The sequence below is a fragment of the Palaemon carinicauda genome, chromosome 1 (genome assembly GCF_036898095.1).
Source record: "Palaemon carinicauda isolate YSFRI2023 chromosome 1, ASM3689809v2, whole genome shotgun sequence".
Classification (NCBI taxonomy): domain Eukaryota; kingdom Metazoa; phylum Arthropoda; class Malacostraca; order Decapoda; family Palaemonidae; genus Palaemon; species Palaemon carinicauda.
In genome coordinates, this window is record NC_090725.1 from 259,390,185 (window position 1) to 259,410,220 (window position 20,036).

Below are 20,036 nucleotides of genomic sequence, written 5' to 3' on the forward strand. Positions count from 1 at the left end.
GACAAAGGAAACACTGCTCACGTATTTATATATATTATAATACCAATTAATCCACAATAACAAAACAATTGATCAAAACACCGACATTAATTAAATATTAACACTTTAGTTACAGCTTACGGTACTACATAGCAAAATAAGATATAAATATCACAACTGTCACTGTTTGTAGTGGGAAGTATACTCCTACTTCATCCCAAAAATCAAGATCCAAAGAAAGGTGTGAAAATACCAAAGCAAGGAGCATAGAGTGGAAGTAGATTGCGCGGTAAAGAGATGGCGCTGAAGCAAAAGAGATAATACATAAATAGAGAAAAGGTACATTGTTGAAAATAAAATTATACAATATATTTATGTACAAAGAGGGAGAGTGGCAATTCGTCATAATATATACAGTAAAAGGGATGTAAAAGTCTACTATTACTACCTTCTCCAGAAAGAAGGTTCAAATGGAAGGGGAGAATATAAAATTCAAGCTTCCATCCAGCTACAGTACTGTCGCCGGCAAGGATCTGTGTAAACCTTGCCGGCCAGCACCGCTGGTCAGTACTGCCGGCAGTATCAGTACAGTTGACGTGCTGCCGGTTGAGTAGGCACCATTCTGTGCCGGCCTGGTAGGCAGCACCCCGGCAGTAGCCACTATTGCTAGCAGTTCAAGAAAGACCTGAAGAACCTTTGTAAACAGAAGGGACTTCCCACTTACAGCCAACATGGTCAGCAGCTGCCCTGGTTGCCGGCTGGCAGCATCCATGACTGCCGGCCGGCAGTAGCCATGACTGCCGGCCGGCAGTAGCCATGACTGCCGGCCGGCAGTAGTCTTTACCGCCGGCTGGCAACTAATATGGCCGGCAGCTCACAGCTGTCATTACTGCCGGCTGACAGATGTTAAGACTGCCGGCCGGCAGCTATCAACAGTAAGAGGGGGAGTCTGGTTGATCCCGGCAACCCACCGGCAACAGTAAGGTTGCCGGGATTTGCCAACATAAAGGGATAGAAGGGAAGGAAAAAGAGGGTCCTGTGAAAGGTACAGCAGGAGCCGGCTGTAGCCTGTCCGGCCCCACCTAACAAACTCCGTTCCTGTATTAGAACTATCCTATGTGGCTAAAGAATTCTATTCCTTAGCCTAGGGTTAGATTAATACGATTAAGAGGTTGGTAGCACCCTCGCCACCACCTCTAATGGTAAGGAAACGGGGTTGTAGTGCCAGTGTCCCCTAAGCATTAGAAGATTGATTGATTGATTGATTTGAAGTTTTCAGGCATTAGAAGAATTCTATTCCTCAGCCTAGGGTCCACTAACACAGGGCTAGTCTGCTAGGTCACAGGAAGAAGGGTCATATCGTACAGACCCTTCAGGAGTGGCCTAGGGAGGTCTAGCCTCCTATGTCGGTAGCCTAACGTAGCAAAAGAATTCTATTCATCTTGCCAGGTAGCTACCGACCACAGACTAAAAACTCTGAGATTCTGGCCAAAACCCCAAAAACCTGCATCTGCGGTTACAGGGGAAGGGCAGAAAAAACCGTAGGAAAGTGATGCCTGAATTAAAAATTCGAGGCCGACCCGCTAAGGTTGTAGCCTAAGGCTACACTCAGAGGGAAGAGGGATTACCCTTAAATCTCCCTTTTTTGAGAGGTGTGAAGTTTCATACAATTTAAAGCGATACCCATCTCTGCATAATTGAAATCACCATATACAAGGGTAACCGGGGAATGTCTAACGTATAATAACACGCCTAGGTTAGGTACCTAGGCGAGACGAGATCTCGGTTACCTCACTCTCCGAGACTCTTAACTATACGATCGACATAGAAAGGAAAAATATGCACAATGTAAATATCTTTACAAGAATATTTTGCCTAAATAGCTAATATAATTAAATAATTGATTAATGATATATGATGCTATTTAAAAACCGGGAAGTCGTTCTGCTAACTAAATAACATGCCCAACGAACGACAGCGCTCATAGCGCCTCCAGTACAGGCTAGTTCTAAATACAATAAATTACTCAAATTTCACTGTGAAAAGGGAGCTAAAAATTAATCATTGTAAAGACCCAATATTCAACTTTCCGAAGGCGAAAGAAGTTGGAGAATGCATAATAAAATCCTTGAAAATCGATCGAAAAGTTAGATCAACAGGGAACACCACTGAGCGAAATCGCTACAAATTTAGGAATGTCCGCCATCTTGGGAATGGCGCTGGGGTGGTGGTCAATAGTAGTATGGGAACGGGGGTAACTTGTTATGGCCCCCTTCTATTCTTTTGCCACGTCCCCCTTGAAGCGTAAACGCTATTAGGGGTGCAGATTGCTATGTGGCGTGTCAAGAATGCGTCCTCTGATATTATGCGATATCCTTGAGAAAATTTTAAGGATATTCGCTCCAGGAGTTAGAATTCTGGAACCTGAAGGTTAATTCTCTGGGAATATCACTAGTATAATATATCCCTTTTGAAGCTACCTTAGGTACTTCCATCAGGACGACATGGCTTGAGACCAAAAATGTACATATATATATTTATACAGTGATACCTCTACATACGATCTTAATTCGTTCCAGAAACTGCTTCGAATGTTAGAACGATCGTATGTTGGAGCAAATATTCCCATAAGAATACACGGTAATTTGTTTAATTCGTTCCTCAGCCTAAAAACCCATAATAACTCCTTAATAAATGGCTACACATAATTACACATAACATTAATACAATACGTACAGTATAATAATTATCTAAAAAAAGAATAATAATAAAGAAATGATAAATAAAAAAGGGGTTTTTATGTAACACTACCTGAGCGACAGGCCAGCGCAGGTGTAGGGACTGCTACACAGGAGGAGATGGAAGATCAGCGAGGAGGTAGGGACGGTGACTTTGTTCGATAACGTGTACGATAACTTACACTAACTTACACTACGTGAACTTCAACTTAACTTAGCTTATTATTTTTTTTTATTTTTATAATTTCATTTTATTTTTTTCACATTTTTTTTTCTTATATTTAATTTTCATCACTTTCACTCGATTCGGTCTTCCTTTTCTTTGCATATAAATATGCATGGCACATGTGTTGGTCTATTTTGCTGAATGTCACCTGTGTAGTTAAAACAGTCATATAGTGTCGTCACTAGACACATTACTCACATGATGTACCTTAAGAGTTTATCATGTACACCCTTCACTAAAAAGTCCCAAATAGTGCACTGTTCTTTGCAAAGGTCAGGCGGCAGGTTTCAGAACACTACCTGCTGCCACCACGAAATGTTTAATTTCCTGTGATTGCTTCGCGTAGAAGAAGACTCTTGATGACTTCCATCCAGTATAAGCGCGAAGGCTTTCAAACGACATAGTCTGAAAGAAATTAAGGGACGAGGCGACTTTCCTCGGATCATGACCTGCGGGTGTACTGTCTGGATCCGCTCTGCGAATAAAATAGGTGATTTTCGCCCTTATCTGTTTCAAGGATAACGTTGAACCTGATGTTTCTCCCCTGAAAAGCTGACCTCCCTTAAAGTCTGAAGTTTGACGAAGATAGACCTTTAGGCATTCCACTGGGCAGAGGGATGCTTCTTCCTTCAGAGGGCAGATTCTCCAGGGACCCCATCTCTTAGTGGGCAGCTCGTTCTTGGCGAGAAACGTTGGGTCTGGAAAGAGGTTCAGTTCTCCGCAGTCTGTGAACTGAATGTGGCCATCATCCCTCGAGAGGGCCACTATTTCGCTGACTCTGGCTCCTGAGGCTAGTGCAAATAAGAATATCACCTTTTGAGTCAAGTCCTTTAGCAAACAATCTTCATTGTTCAGAGTTGATGCTAAGTGAAGAACCTTGTCCAGAGACCATGAAATGGGCTTAGGAGGGGCTGCGGGCCGAAGTTTAGTGCAGGCTTTGGGAATCTTGTTGAAGATTTCGTTAGAGAAGTGTACCTGGAAGGCATAAAGCACTGGTCTGGATGGGGCGGATTTGCACGTAGTGATCGTATTGGCTGCTAGACCTTGTTCATGGAGATGGATGAAGAAGGACAGGCAAAAATCCGTAGAAATCTCCTTAGGTTTCTTTGCCTTGACGAAGGCAACCCATTTCTTCCAGGAAGACTCATATTGTCTTCTTATAGACTTTGACTTGTACTCTTCTAAGAAGCCGATACTGTCTTTTGAAATCCCGAACCTTTTCTTGACTGCCAAGGTGAGAAAATCATGAGATGAAGGTTCTGGGACTTCAGTGATGAAGCGGAGACAGTCAATTTCTGCACTTGCTGAGTCAGAACTGGATCCGGCAACGGGATCAGCTTCAGGCGTAGTTCCGTTACTAGGGGGAACCAGACACTGTTGGGCCATTTGTGGGCCACTATTGCTGCTGTCCCACAAAAGGATCTCAGCTTGTCGAGGACTTTCAGCAGAAGGTTGGTTGGAGGGAACAGGTATATCTTGGACCATCTGTTCCAGTGTATAGACATCGCGTCCGTTGCTTCCGCTAGGGGATCCTCGTACGGGGCTACGTACCGGGGTAGCTTCTTGTTGTCGCTCGTTGCGAAGAGGTCTATCTGCAGTCCTGGGACTTTGCGTAAGATGAAGGAGAATGATCTTGCGTCTAGGGACCATTCCGACTCTACTGGGTTGAACCTGGAAAGAGCGTCTGCCGTCACATTGCGGAATCCTTGAAGGTGGACAGCTGACAAGTGCCATCTCTTCTTTTCCGCTTAACGGAGGATGGCCAGTATTACCTGATTCAGATGAGGTGATCTCGAGCCCTGTCGATTGAGGCATCTCATTACAACCTCGCTGTCTAGGACCAGGCGAATATGGATCGAGCAGCGAAGTTTCAGTTTTTTCAGCGAGAGAAAAACTGCCATGGGTTCCAGAAAGTTGATGTAGAAGGTTCGGAAGAGAGGAGACCAAGTTCCTTGGACTTTCCGATGATGAAAGTAGCCTCCCCACCCTTCTCTTGAGGCATCCGTGTGAACGGTAGCTGACGGTGGAGGTGGTTGCAAGGGTACCTTCTTCTTTAGGTTCTTGACCTCCGACCATGGTGTACCAACCGTGTGTCACACAATTGTACATAATTATTTTGTATATATTATGCTTGTATCTGCGCTCTTCCCTCGCACTAAAAAGAACCTGAATGATCATGTCTCCGGTTTTGCTCTGTAACATTGTCTGTCTCTCGAACAGGTTATGTCCTGTTGCCTTGAGGTTTTGTATATAAAGGAGAGAGTTCCTTAATAAACAACTCAGTTGATTGCATCCTGCCTTTGAGTTCACAACCCTCTCTCAGCCCGTCACAATGGCTTGAGTAGGGATCGCAGACGATTTGATAAGGGGTTCTTTAGATCTCTTCGAGCGTTTGATGCGTATTTTCTCCAAACTCCTGATGCATCTTATAATTGTGCTCTCAACACTGGATCTGCCACTGAGGCAAACTGGAGGGACCCCAACACGCTCTCCTGTTGCCTTCTTGATATCCGGGCGGATTGAAGGAGTCTCTTGACAGATCCCGCTATCTCTTTCCTCTTCTTTGATGGAATGGAAAGGCAGTGTGACTGTAAGTCCCAGTGGACACCCAGCCATTGGAACTTCTGAGCTGGAGAAAGACGAGACTTTTCCAAGTTGATCTTGAATCCCAGGTGTTCCAGGAACTGGATCACTTCCTTGGAGGCTTGCGTGCACTCCTCCTTGGATGCTGCCCACACCAGCCAGTCGTCCAGGTAGGCTGCTACCTGGATTCCCTTTAGGTGTAGTTGATGAATGACTGCATTCGCAAGCTTGGTGAATATCCTTGGCTCTGAAGACGTATTGTCTTTTCTGTAATTTGAACCCTAGGTAGGGGAAACTTGACGGTTGATTGGTACGTACCAGTACGCATCCGTTATGTCTATGGAGACTGTGAATGCCTGTTTGGGCAAAAGGGTCCTTATGTGATGAAGCGTCAGCATTCTGAACTTGTAGTTCACTATGAACTTGTTGAGTGGTGATAGGTCCAGAATGACTCTGAGCTTTTCCGAGTCCTTTTTCGGAACACAAAATAGCCTTCCTTGGAATTTGATGGACTTCGCCCTTCTTATAACCCTCTTGTTTAAGAGTTCCTGAACATATTCTTCCAATATGGGGGTTGAGTGTTGGAAGAATTGAGGGAAGTTGGGTGGAGTTGTGTTCCAACTCCACCCCAGTCCATTCTTGACTAGGCTGTGGGCCCAGGGATCGAAGGTCTAACGATCCCAGAAGAGGAGAAGTCTCCCTCCTCCTGCTTTGAGTGCTGGTTGGAGGATTTACCTCCTTGGCCATGTCCACCTCTATTGCCCCTGCCTCTGGAGGGGTGCTTAGAGGATCCTCGAAAGGAACCTCGAGACTTCGGCCTGAAAGTCGTCGAGTGCCTTTCAAAAGCTGGGGTAAAGGCGGGCGACTGTGTCGCCACCGTCTGGGGGACCAGCTGGTAGGTGGTGGTTGGCTGTGCTACAGTCTGTTGCACCGTGGCCATGGGAAGCTGTTATTGTCTAGGACGAGAGGGCACTCTTTGTCGTTTCGTCTTCCTTTTCGGCTGGGGACCCTCGTCAGCGGAAGACTTCGTTTTGGAGGACAAGCCCCACTTGGAGAGGAGATTCCTATTCTCTGATGCGGCTTTGTCCACGACCTCTTTGACCATTTTGCTTGGGAAGAGGTCTTTTCCCCAGATATTGGAAGCTATCAGCTTCCTCGGTTCGTGCCTCACTGCAGCCGAGGCGAACACGAACTCTCTGCAAGCCCTACGGGCTTTGATAAAGTTGAACAGGTCTTTGGTGACCGTCGCCAAATGAGCCTTGGCGAAGACCATGTATATATCTGGGGTTTCCGATATGCTTGCCATCGTCTCTAGTCCCGTCTGCAGAGACATAGAAGCGGCAAGACGTTCCTTTGTCTTCTGCTCCCTGCGCAGGAGAAAGTCCGACAGCTTGGGGAGGTCTTCGCCGAACTGACGTCCGGCAATGTCTGCCTCCAGCTTCCCGACTGTGAAAGTGTTATGCACATCTTTCCAGTCCGCGTCATCTGATGGAAAAGCGAGGGAAAAGGGTCTACACTAGGACAGGGTTTCCCTGCCTCCACTGCCTTTAAGGCAGCCTTAAACCCTTTGTCCATAAAGGGAAAGGCACGAGAGGGATCAGCAACAAAGGAAGGGTGCTTTTTGCTGAGAGCCGGCACCTTGGAATTAGTAAAGGCCCTCTCTTTCAAGGTGTTTGAGAACAAGGCTTGGGCCTTGGGGAGGTAAAAAACGATGACCTCTTTCGGCTCTGTCTCCTCTTTGGACGAAGGCTCCGTCCTCAGACGGACATAGCAATCCGGGTAGGCCCCTTTGCTGGGCCAGAACTCTACATCGTCCACTGGGACAGTGCCCAGTTTCTCGGAGAGGAAGATCTTCCCCCCTGACATCGGCATATGCTCAGCATACCTCCAAGGATTGACGTCAGAGAAAGCAAGAAGGTCCTTGATGTTTAGCTTCTTCGGAGCTAAACGCGTCGCCACGAGCTGGTGCATCTCCGTCCGAAAAGAAGCTTCCTTCTCCGACGATTTCTTTTGCATGTCCTGGAACATGGAAAGAAGAGAGTGCAGCGTGCTCGTGATCGAATCCAATTGGGGGGCAGAAGAAGAGGTCGAAGGCACCGGTTCGGCCACCGTCGCAGAAGAAACCGAAATAGTTTCAGGTTTCTCGGTCTCGCCTTCAGGGGGTACGTCATCCTCCTGCTCCAATTCTTCAACGAGGAGATTATGCTCGGTCTCCTCTGAGACAACCGACATGTTGTCCTCAAGCTGGATGCCCTGCAAGGTGTCCGAAACAACAGATTCTATCGGAATCTGGACGAGGGGAATCTCGGGTTGAGCCTGGGGAATGATTGCATCCTAAGATGCCCTAGGGAACAGACAGTCCCTCATCCTTTCATTAGGAAGGTATGGGCCAGAGGTGTTCTTCTGAAAACCCCTGACCCATTTGCGCAGCGTCTCCCTTGCTGCATCACTAGACTCTGTAGCCTTCTGATCATCAAAAGCCTCTTTAACAAGTTTGTCACACAGTACATACCTGTGGGTCCCAGTATTTAAGAGATCCCTTCGTGACTGCGCAGCAAGCGTGGGCCCTGCACATGTCATGGCCGCAGAAGTTCCTACTGTGGACCCTGAAAAGTTGTTCCCGCACTCGGGATGCTCCTCCTGTAAAGAAAGAAAAGCATATAAGTATTCGGTGAAATTCTCAGATTTCATCATACATATTTTTAAAAATATTTAGCTTAGGATAGGGTAAGCTAGATGAAGGAAAAGACACCTACTGTCTCCTGTCCAGCCCATTGCTGTGACCTCCCTCATTATTGAATACTAAATTCTTAATAAATTTGGTAAGAATATCCTTGGATGTAAGGTGTCTTCTTAACACTGTCTTCTAGATTCAATATTGGGGAATTGGTAATGGTTGTTAACCATTAAAAAGGCAGAGAGAATTGCTCTCTTAATTGTGATGGTCTCACAATGGGCTGCCCATGGGCACTGTGTAGGTTGGAACAAATTTTGTATGGGGTATGGCAATGACTGCCGGTGGCATGCCGCCAGTACTGCCGTGCCGGCGTGTTCTGGGCTATAGAAGGCAAGCACTGCCTTCAGGGTGATGAGCGGCAGTTCGCCGGCAGTTGCTCTGCCGGCAGCATGCCGCCAGGACTGCCGTGTCTGCCGGCGTATACCAGGCTTATGGAAGGCAAGAGCTGCCCCCAGGATGAAGGGCGGCAGGTCGCCGGAAGTTGCTCTGTCGCCGGCAGCCAGAGGGACCTTCTATCAAGTAGTACCCGGCGGCATCAGGCGATAAACTGTCTAGACTTTGGGTTGCCGGCTGCCGGCAGACAACACAGTTGCCGGCGGCCGGTCAGAGCATGCCTATTGCCTTTGGTCGTCGATCAACGGCGCCCAAGGCAAGTGGCGGCAGAGCTAACTGCCGGCAGGCATCCAACATGGCTGCCGGCAGGCGTCCAACACGGCTGCCGGCAGCTGTAAGCTGCTGGCAGTTGGCCCAGAATGGGGAAAGGCAAAGGAAAAGAAGGATGGACGAAGGCAAAGGCTCAGCCTTTCCGGCCTACATCCGGAATGAAGGTTCAAATGGAAGGGGGAATTAGATTCGGGCTTCCATCCGACCATATCCCATCCATATTGGTAGCATGGATATAGCCTAGAAGGCAGTCCAAGGGAGGGCTGAAGAACACTCAAAGACAGAAGGGGGCTCCTGCCGGCAGCCGGCTCAGCCGGCGGCAGGCAGGAGACCAGAGGCCAATTCTACTGACTACCCATAGGGTCGAATGTAGAACAACGGCCAGTGTATGTGAAGGCTAGGCCGACACAAAAAGGACAGCAGGGGAGGGGCAAGGGTCCTATAGGTGAGGTAATACCCGAAGGTACTACCTACCTGGGCGATTCTGATCCCATAGAAGACAACCCCATGGTTGGGGAATTCAATTCCCCAGGTTGGGTTAGTCTAGGTGAGAAGGCGACACCCAGGACGCAAACTCAAAGGGAACGGAATCTCGTACCAGAGATCTTCGGCAGGGGAAGAATTCAATTCTTCGGCTAAAGATCTACCAGCACAGGACTGTCTGCTAGGCCAAGGGGAGGAATTGTCATACAAAAATCTCCAGGGTAAAGCCTAGGGAGGTCTAGCCTCCTGTAAGGGCAACCTAACCCGACCTGGGAAATCATTTCACCAGCCGGATGGATGCCGAACACAGACAAACTACTCTGATGTCCCGTTCTAGGCTCGAAACCGACTCAGTGGTTAAGAGAAAGAAACGGGACGTCTCAGTAAAGATTTGCCAGAACTCAGTTCAGGGCAAATCTAACTGAGGGTAGCCTAGGCTAGTCAGAGGGAGAGGAATTGCTCTTAAATTCCACCAGGAGATTGGTATTGGCTTGAAAGGTATAGGAGGTGTCAGTCTCCCCTTAAAAGATAATACAAGAGCAATTGGGGACATGTATGAAAGTATACTAAAGCCCCTAGGCTAGTAGCCTAGGAGCAGTGAGAATCGTTCACCGAAACTCTCTCGTATACTATCTTGGAAGAGAAAAATTAAGGGATTTTGACGAAGGAAAAATCTATTTCTGGGGAGAGACCTGTGGCGCCCGGTGAAAAGGGGTCCGTCTAATACACTTTTCTGATAAAATCTTCCAATTATACCAGAGAAAGATAAAAGCATGGAATGCAGAGGTTATTACCCTTGCGCGAGCACCTTGTGGGTGTCGTGTATAAAGCAAAGGCGCGTGAAAGCCACTATTCACAGGCTGTCTTCCATTTAGTTAATTCCTTCGTCAAAGGGATGGGCCGATACAGAGGCCCCAGCCAATCTACCAGAGCCACGCCACCCACGCCCGACGCGAGCGCCATCTGAACAACATCCTTCTGTATTGGACATGATGGCTTGGAAAGGAAAGGGTGGGATCATGCAAAAGAATAGGGAAGGGTTTCACCGGGCACCACAGGTCTCTCCCCAGAAATAGATTTTTCCTTCGTCAAAATCCCTTTTCTGGGTCGACCTGTGGCGGCCGGTGAAAATGTACCAGAGAATGCCTTCCAAGACCAATAATAATTAGTAATGAGGGGAGAGAAAAAACACCATGTAAGGAGAACCATATATTATATTAAGGTAAGTAAGCAGGAATCATAAACTAGTCACAGGGCAAAGTGAGCGTAAGGCTAAACAAACATGATAACAAGGAAACCTCCGAGTATCAGAACACAACAAGCAACAAAACTGCCATGGCTAAGAATATCCCAACACTAAATTACGGTAAACACATTAAAAGGTACAATCATCTTAACGTAATATGTAATAAACGAGGGCTAACGAACCACCAAGGAAGCGGTGTCGTGGTGCATGTGGCGGGTTGGAGGGAGAAGAAAAGAGATGGATGAAAGGAAGAACAAGAGATCACTGGGGAGAGATACGGCTCCCAGCTGCAACCGTCGGGTATTTAAGGGCCTGTAAGTTCTTTAGATAGTGGCGTTTGAAAACCATAGGAGATTTCCAACCCGTGTACTTTTTAAGGTCATCAAAATCCATATTTTGGAAATAATTGATGGAGGTAGCTACTAACCGGATATCATGAGCGTGGGGAAATGATCCCGGATTGGCTTGTTTAATAAAGGAAAGGATCTGTTGTCTAATACCCTGTATGGAAATGGTACCTCCTTGTTCTCTGATAAACAAGGGGCCAGACGATCGGGTAGCAGTCCTAGCTAAAAAGGCCCTGAGAGTAGTGACTGGACATAGAGAAGTATCTTGGAGAAGAGGAATAATCTTCCAAGGGGACCACCTATTTTGGGGGTCTTCATTCTTAGCTAGGAACGCCCTGTCTGGAGAAAGAAGTACTTCACCTGAAGGGAGGAAATCCATGTTTTCTGAGTTTCGTGAGAGAGCTGCTAGTTCTGAGATTCTAGCACCCGAGGCCAAAGCTGTTAGAAATAAAGTCTTCCTAAGAAGAGTGATATAGGAGCAGGATTCGTTGTCCGTGTCGGAGGCAAGTTTGAGGACATCATTCAGAGACCAAGAGACCTTTTGTGGGCGAACCGAAGGTCGAAGCCTAGCACATGCTTTTGGAATAGACGAGAAATAAGAATCCGCCAGGTTAATGTTAAACCCAACCAGGAAGACCTTCTTCAAAGCTGACTTAATGGTGGTTATAGTGCTAGCTGCTAGGCCTTTGTCAAATATGGACCTAAAGAAGGAGATGGCTAAATTAGGAGTCATAACCGAATGGTCTGAATTCTTTAAGAAATCTGCTAGTTTCTTAACTGCCGAATCGTATTGGCGAATCGTAGAGTCCCTTTTGTCTGATTCTATAAAGAGGACATTATCCGGGTCGATGTTTGCATCCTTAAGAGCCGCAAACTTCATGAAATCCACAAAGTTAGGGTTTTGGCTATCCTTGAGGAATCTGACACAGTCCGAGTTTGGACCACTTGGGTCAGTTTGGGGAATGGGATCCGGAAGGGACGGAGTTTCAACTCGAGGAGGAGAGGAAACCAACTGCTCTTTGGCCAGTGAGGTGCCACTAAAGCCACTGCCCCGTTGAAGGAGCGGAGTTTGTGTAAGACTTTCAGTAGAAGATTCACTGGAGGGAATAAGTAGATCTTCTGCCAATGGTTCCAATCCAGGGTTAATGCGTCCATGGCATAAGCCTGAGGGTCCAGGTTCGGGGTCACATAATATGGGAGTTTGTGATTGAGTTGGGTCGCGAATAGATCTACCTAGAGACCTGGAACCAGCCTGAGTATCCACCGGAAGGAGTGTATGTCCAGGGACCATTCTGATTCCAGTGGTTTTGTCCTGGATAATGAGTCTGCTATCACATTCTGGACTCCTGCTAGGTGAGTTGCTGACAGGAACCAGTCTTTGTCGGCTGCCAAGGCGAAGATAGTGACCAGGATCTGATTCAGGTTGGGTGATTTGGATCCCCCTCTGTTGAGGCAGTGGACTACTGCCGTGCTGTCTGAGACTACTCTGATGTGGGTCGACCTCGGAGGAGAGATTCTCTTCAGGGTCAAGAACACCGCCATGGCTTCGAGAACATTGATATGGAACTGCTTCATGGCGGGTGACCAAGAGCCCTGAAACATCTGATGTTGGGAGTAACCCCCCCATCCACTCAGAGACGCGTCGGTATGAATTGTCACTTGTGGAGAGGGGAACTGTAGAGGAACCGATTTGGAGAGGTTCCTCCGTTTGGACCATGGTTGTAGTCTAATTTTTAAGACAGAGGGGATCTTCGAGGTCTTGTTTCTTAAAGGTATTGTCGCTCTCTTTCTCCAAACTCGATTGATGTCTTTGAGTTTGGCTTTTAATAGGAGATCGGTCAGTGAGGCAAATTGGAGAAGGTCGAGGATTCGTTCTAAAGCTCTTCTGGACACCTGTCTGTGTTTGAGAAAGTTCCTGACCTTGGAAGCTATCTCCCTTACCTTCTTGGGAGGAAGGGAGAGCCTGTGCTTTGAAAGGTCCCAACGGATGCCTAACCATTCGAAGTGGCTTGATGGTTGTAGGCGAGACTTTCGGAGATTGACTTGGAAGCCCAGTTTGGCGAGAAAGTGGAGTACCTTCGACGTAGCTCTGTTGCATTCCTGGTTCGACTGGGCCCAAATGAGCCAATCGTCTAGATAGGCGATGATCTGTATCCCTTGGTTTCTGAGTTCTTCGAGCACCGTCTCCCCCAGTTTCGTGAATATCCTGGGGGCAATGCTGAGACCGAAGGGCATGACTTTGAATGCAAAGGCTTTCTTGCCGAGACGGAAGCCTAGGTAAGGAGAGAAGTTTTGAGCTACTGGGACATGATAATAGGCGTCGGTAAGATCGATAGAGGTGGTGACGGCCCTACGGGGAAGTAAGGTCCGTACCTGAGAGATAGTCAGCATACGGAACTTGTCGCAAAGGATGTAAGAGTTTAGTTTTGACAAGTCCAGAACTACTCTCAACGCTGACGAGTCTTTCTTCGGGACTGTAAACAGGCGGCCTTGGAATTTCAGGGATCGAACCCGTTTGATCGCTTTCTTCTTGAGTAACTCTACGGTGTACTCTTCCAGGATGGGAGTGGGTCTCTGGAAGAAGGTCACTGGTGGAGGAGGGGATCCCTGTGACCATTTCCAACCCAAGCCCCTGGATATTATGCTGTGAGCCCATGGACTGAAGGTCCAATGGTCTCGGAAGTGATAAAGTCTCCCTCCTACCGGCATCACATCATTGGGAGGGAGTGAACCTAGGTCCCCTCCCTCCACGGGCACCCCTTGCTCTAGGTCCACCGCGTTGGCAGAACTGTCCTCTACCTCTGAAGCTTCCTCTCTGGTGTCAACGAAAGGAACCGGAAGATTCGTAGGCAGTGTTGTATGCAGGAGAGGACATCCAAGAGGGGTTGGGCTGTGTACCAGGGGGAGCAGTGAGGTAGACTACTTGCTGAGGGGGAGCCGGTTGTTGAGAAGTCGAGGCAGCGGAAGACTGTGGCGACGAGTTACCCCGGACTGTCTTGTAAGGACTAAACCTCTGCTTCTTCTTGAAGAACGTCTGTTTCTGGGATTCAAACCTCCTTTTGGCTGAGAGACCCCACCTTACTTGCAAATTTTGGTTTGCCCTCGCCGCGTCCTGAAGAACCTTATCAACTTCGTTCTGAGGGAAGAGGTTCTTACCCCAGCAGGAGGATGCTATCAGCCTGTTCGGTTCATGTCTGATGGAGGCCTCAGACAGAACGAACTTCCTGCAACTAACTCGAGCCGACCAGAAGTCATGGAGGTCTATTTGGTAGGACAGCAGCTAGTTCTTTGTGGCGACTCTGAACAGTGTTTCCTCTGGGTAAAGCGATGCTAGGGACTCCATGGAGGTGATGGAGTGGAGGGACCTAGCTAGTCTATTACGGGTCTCGAACTCAGTTTTGAGAAGACTCTCTAGTAATCTGGGAAGCTTCTCAGAGAAAATAGTAGAGGCACAGTCCGGGTCTAGCTTCCCCACTGTGAAGGTAGACGCCGCGTCATCCCAGGTTGCAGAGGTACCCGGAATAAGCAAAGAGGTGGGGTCCGTCTCCTTGAGAGCCGGCATGGAAGAGCCTTCCTTGATGGCCTGTATAGTCAGCTCTGTGACTTTGTCTATGAGCGGCAAAGAGATGGAGGCCGCTGTTGTAAAAATAGTGTAGGCACCTTTGTGTGGGGTGAGCTTGGAGTTAATACACCCCCACTCTGATAGAGTTCTGGCCCAGATAGCCTGGGCCTGCTCTTTCGGAAATATCACTGTTTCCTTCGGTACCTTGTCCATACGGATCAATGCATGTTCCTTTAAACGTACGAAGCCATTGAACGGGAATTCTAGGCCCGGGGGGTTGAACTCCAGGTCCTCTAGAGGGCGGGTGCCTATGCCCTCCAGAGTTAGGGAACCATCTAAGAATGGGGCATGCAAGGCAAACCGCCAAGGATTGTTTTTATCGAAGGGAGGTAGCTTCGATGCGTCTGGGGCGGAAGGAGGAGGAAGCTGAGTTCCGGAGCGTATCAGAGAAGCCACCATATCCTTAATCTCTGTCATCGCCCCAGACTGATGTTGAAGTTGTTCTCTGACCAAATCTCTGACCAGTTCGATGGGGAAGAGATCGCCCCAGGGTACCTGAAAGCCACCCGTTGGTGTCTTGGATTTGGTAGACTTAGACTTCTTAGGAGTCGTGGTTTTACGAGGAGCAATATGAATATCAGGAGCTGTCGAGGGTTCGGGGACCGGTGACGTTGATACTGGCAAAGCTGAAGACTTATAAGTGCGAAGTGGCTTCACCTTGGGTCGTACGGGGACAGAGGGATCCCGAGGAGAAGCCTTAGAGTTATCAAAACCTAGAAAGGAAGAGGTAGTAGAGGGAGTAGGAGAGAAAAGGGTTTCCACCAACTCGGCACCACTTACCTGCTCGTCCCTGGGTTCTACGTCTATATCTAGATCTGCCACGTCCAGCGGTACGAGGGGTTTGCCCTCCGCGGAAATGGTGGCCCTGACTTCTTCAATTAAGGGGGCAGCAACTTCAGGAGAGACTGCAGCAGTAGTCGAGCCTGGGAAGAGACGGGAGGCCATGTCTCCATCGAGGAGATAGGGTGCGCCAGACGGGGCATTCCTGCCGAAGCCCGACACCCAAGGACGAAGAGTGGCCCTTGCTGACCGAAGAGAGTCATCATCGGCCTGAAAGATTTGTAGTGATTAGTGATGCAGGAGGGGGATTGCTCTCCAAAATATACCGTGTATGTCATATTAATGGCTAAATTAGTGTCTGCCAAAGAGAAATAAGGAACAAAAAGAAAACCCACTTACATCATCATTCAGTAGAATTGAGGACAACTCGTAACAGAGCGAGCACAAATCCGGGAACCAGACCATATACTGTGCATGGGAACCAGACCATATACTGTGCAGTGTGCATGGGACCGACAGAGGTCATGCCCAACGGGGTCGTTGAACGAGGCAGGGCATCCTTGGGCAGTACAACGGACCTTCTGTAAAAGAAAGGAGACATGAGTCTTGGTATTCCTTGAAACTCTGGTAAGGGGTTAAAAAACCCTATTAACAGACATTAGTTAAATGCAATATTGGTGCTTAAGGGAATTCAGTGAGAGCCGGAGCTCTATATTAAAACAATTAAATATAAAAGCACCAGCAATGGTAATGGGGCTGTATCATCTTAAAAGTGATAATAATGACATAAGAATAAATAATCTAAAGCAATCCGCCGACCTCTGAGGGTCGGGGAAGCAGTGACAGGCCCTTAAAATAAATATAAAACACAAGCCGTAGCTAAAGGCAAGGCTAATATAAGTGTGAAGTGTATGGGCGATCTCCGGTGAAGCCGGAGGGCGATGAGATGTCCTGAATAATTCAATTGTGGCTAATAATTCAATTGTGAAATTTATAAAACACAAGCCGTAGCTAAAGGCTAAGGCTAAGATAATAGTAAAGCGTATTGACGATCTCCGGTGAAGCCGGAGGGAGATGAAAGGTCCTGAATAATTATATTGTGAATAATAACTCAATTGTAATAACAATGGCTATTGTGTGGATATGGCCGTGGCCTGAGACCGTAGTAAGGGCCACCGGAGGGTCGTATCTAAACAATATGAAGCCCGTCCCAGAGGGTTGTAAGTAAACAATATGTATATAACAATAGTTCTAAAGTCATTGAGAATCCCTCATGGCGGAGTAGAACTGAAGGCGGAGTGGAAAAATGTTCAGAACTACTCCCAACCCGTAACGGGGAGAGGATGGAACTCAGACCTAATAAATAACGCTAACTATTGAAAAGTAACCAAAACTAAATAACTCGTAAGTTATCATACACCCGTAGGGGGAGAGGTGAGGGAGGGAGAACCCGTTGAACGCACATAACGGAAAACGGGAAATCCGCTCACCCACCTGAGATAAGAAAGAAAACGAGAGAAAGGGGTAACTCGTGACTGCGAACAGAAAACGGGAACCCCAAGCTCTCGCTCCCTTGGACACAAAATCAGGACTAATAAGCACACAACACTATTATAAACGTATAAAAATAAAATTGTAACATCAAGATAAAACTACGAACGAAGAATAGTATCTGCTAAAACCCAAATTAAATGGAAAAGTCGAGAGACGAACGCCCCGGTGGGGCGGGTACTAAACAATAATAAAGCTAGAACGCTAAACTTGTTCATAGACTGGACTTGCTAGCAAAAAGTACCATGGGAATAATAACGATAATAATAATGACGGTTCAAAAGGCATAAGGCCAGGGACTTAACTAAGAACCTAAGTGACAGAGTACTAAACGGGCAGACTAAGATGAACTCCCCAAGACAAGAGAACAAACAATGGCCGCCGCGGACGGGCCAGACGGGAATGATAAAACAGACTATACTGGATATAAGACAAAAGCCCGGTACTACAAAAAGCTGTCAAAACAAACTATGGTACTTAACATTGGAATGGGTGAAGAAGGAGCTTCGGTCATGACGAAATAAATCCACGAGTGTGAAAATACGCCGAGAGCACAACAAATTACACACAATTGTAGCAGTCCAAAAAGAAGGATGATGTTCAGATGGCGCTCGCCTCGGGCGTGGGTGGCGTGGCTCTGGTAGATTGGCTGGGGCCTCTGTATCGGCCCATCCCTTTGACGAAGGAATTAACTAAATGGAAGACAGCCTGTGAATAGTGGCTTTCACGCGCCTTTGCTTTATACACGACACCCACAAGGTGCTCGCACGAGGGTAGTAACCTCTGCATTCCATGCTTTTATCTTTTTCTGGTATAATTGGAAGATTTTATCAGAAAAGTGTATTAGAAGGACCCCTTTTCACCGGCCGCCACAGGTCGACCCAGAAAAATGCAGTAATATCTTAAATGTATAAACTATTGCCTGAACTTCAGTAAAAATTTACCAGGAAGGTTATATCATGCATGAAGTGTGAAAGTGCCTAGGCTAAGAAGCCTAGCACTCGTGAGGCTCAAAATATTTACCCAAATTCACGACAACAAGGACATAATATAAAGATCCCTAGCTAAATTGCTAAATAGCTAAAGTTAAGAAGCAAGCAATGCCGGGAAAGTCGTTCTTGGCTAACTAAATGTACAAAAGAACGACCGCGTCCATGACGCCATCCGGCTGGCAACAGCTCTTGTTACGTTAATTACGATCTCAATCGAAGAGTAAAAGTGGCAAGAGCTTACATTTACACAATTCATAGATATTACTTAACTTTCTAGAGGCAGATGAAGCTGGTGAAGACATCATAGCAGCGAAATAAATCCAAAATAGCGAGAGATAACACGGGATAAACACCGGTCAGCAAAGCTACAAGGGAAAGAATGGCTAGATGGCGCCACGAGGCGGCGGGGTGGCGCCTATTTACATTACAGTAGGAGCATTGCCTTAATAACGGCTCTCCTATATTCTTGCCACTTTTTTCCCCTCGAAGCGAAAACGCTATTAGGGGTGTAGATAGCTATGAGACGTGTCAAGAATACGTCCTCTGATTTTATGCGATATCCCTTTTTAAAAATCTTCAAGGGATATTTGCTCCAGGAGTTAGAATTCTGGATACCTTTGGTAAATTCTCTGGGATATATCACTGTAGTCAAATATAACCTAGGAAGCTACTAACGAAGAAACTTCCATCAGGACAACATGGCCTGATCCCAAAAAGTTCTCCATCCGCCTAGGATTGCGCCGATACTGAAACAGAGCTTCCTCAAGGTGTGGTAGGACCGGCATTCTGCCGGCTCCTCTCACACCTTATACAGGACCCTTTTCCCTTCCCACTCTGTCCTTTAGTGATTGCCCAGCCATCACATCCCTTTGGCCGTCGTCCTGCAATCTCACCGCTTTCTGGCAGGTTGTAGGGCCGGCTTGGGCTTCTGCTTGTATGGCCTAGTCGTTCAGCTTCCCTATCGGACTCAAAGCTCCGGGATAGCTGTGTCGGCAGGACCAGCTGCCGGCAGAAGATCCATTTACTTTGGAGTGTTCTTCAGTCCTCCCTTAGGCTGCCATTCACATCCTATGACCGGCAGGGACTGGCAACGGAGGTGGATGGGTGGAAGCTTGATTATCTTATATTCTCCCCTTCCATTAGAACCCTCATTCCGGAGGCAGGAAGTGAGACAGTGCTCTTACATCACCCTTCACTCTTTGCTTTCTCTCGCTCTCTTGGCTAGTGCCGCCAGGTACTAACCTAACTGGCAGCTGCCGGCCACTAACCTATTTGGCAAGATGCTGGCTAGACTTGTGAGCCGATAGCCAATGATTCACTGACACAACTGACTTAGCCGGCAAGAGCCGGCCGAGTTCAGTCTACCGGCCACTACCCTGTCACATTGAATGCTGTCTGGGCTAGTGTGCCGACAGCCGGTGACCCGCCGGCGTCCGGTAAGCCGCCGGCGTCCGGTAAGCCGCCGGAAATCCGGTGGCCCGCCGGCTACTAATTTTTTCAATATTGTGTCAGTTGAACTGTGCCTTAGGTATTAGCCTTTCCGGCTATATGCCGGCAGCAACTACAGTATATGTATATACAGTAGCCAGTACATCTGTAGTATAGAGCATATTGGAGACAGAAAACTATGATATAAAAGTATACAGTGATTAAATTTTCCAACATACTCTTGTGTGTCCAGGCACAGTCTATTGTTGAGACCTTATAAGATTGGGAAAGGAATTCGCTTTCTATATACTGATAGATGATAAGTTGTTAATGACCCTCATTATTAATCTTTTTGGAAATTAGTGTTAGTTACACTCATCCATCCTTATAGGCTACAGTCTTCCACCGGGCCTCCTGAGGAGGATAACCCTAGGGTTAATATTGAGGGAGGTCACTGCAATTGGCTAGGCGGGAAACACACGTATGTGACTTTCCTAATACATTTCTAGCTTATCTATCCTAAGCTATATGCAATAAAATAAAATGGAAAATATCATTATAATATTTATTCTTGGGCTCAAGCCATGTCGTCGTGATGGAAGTTCCTTAAAGTAGCTTCCTAAGGGATATATGTACTACAGTGATATTCCCAGAGAATTTT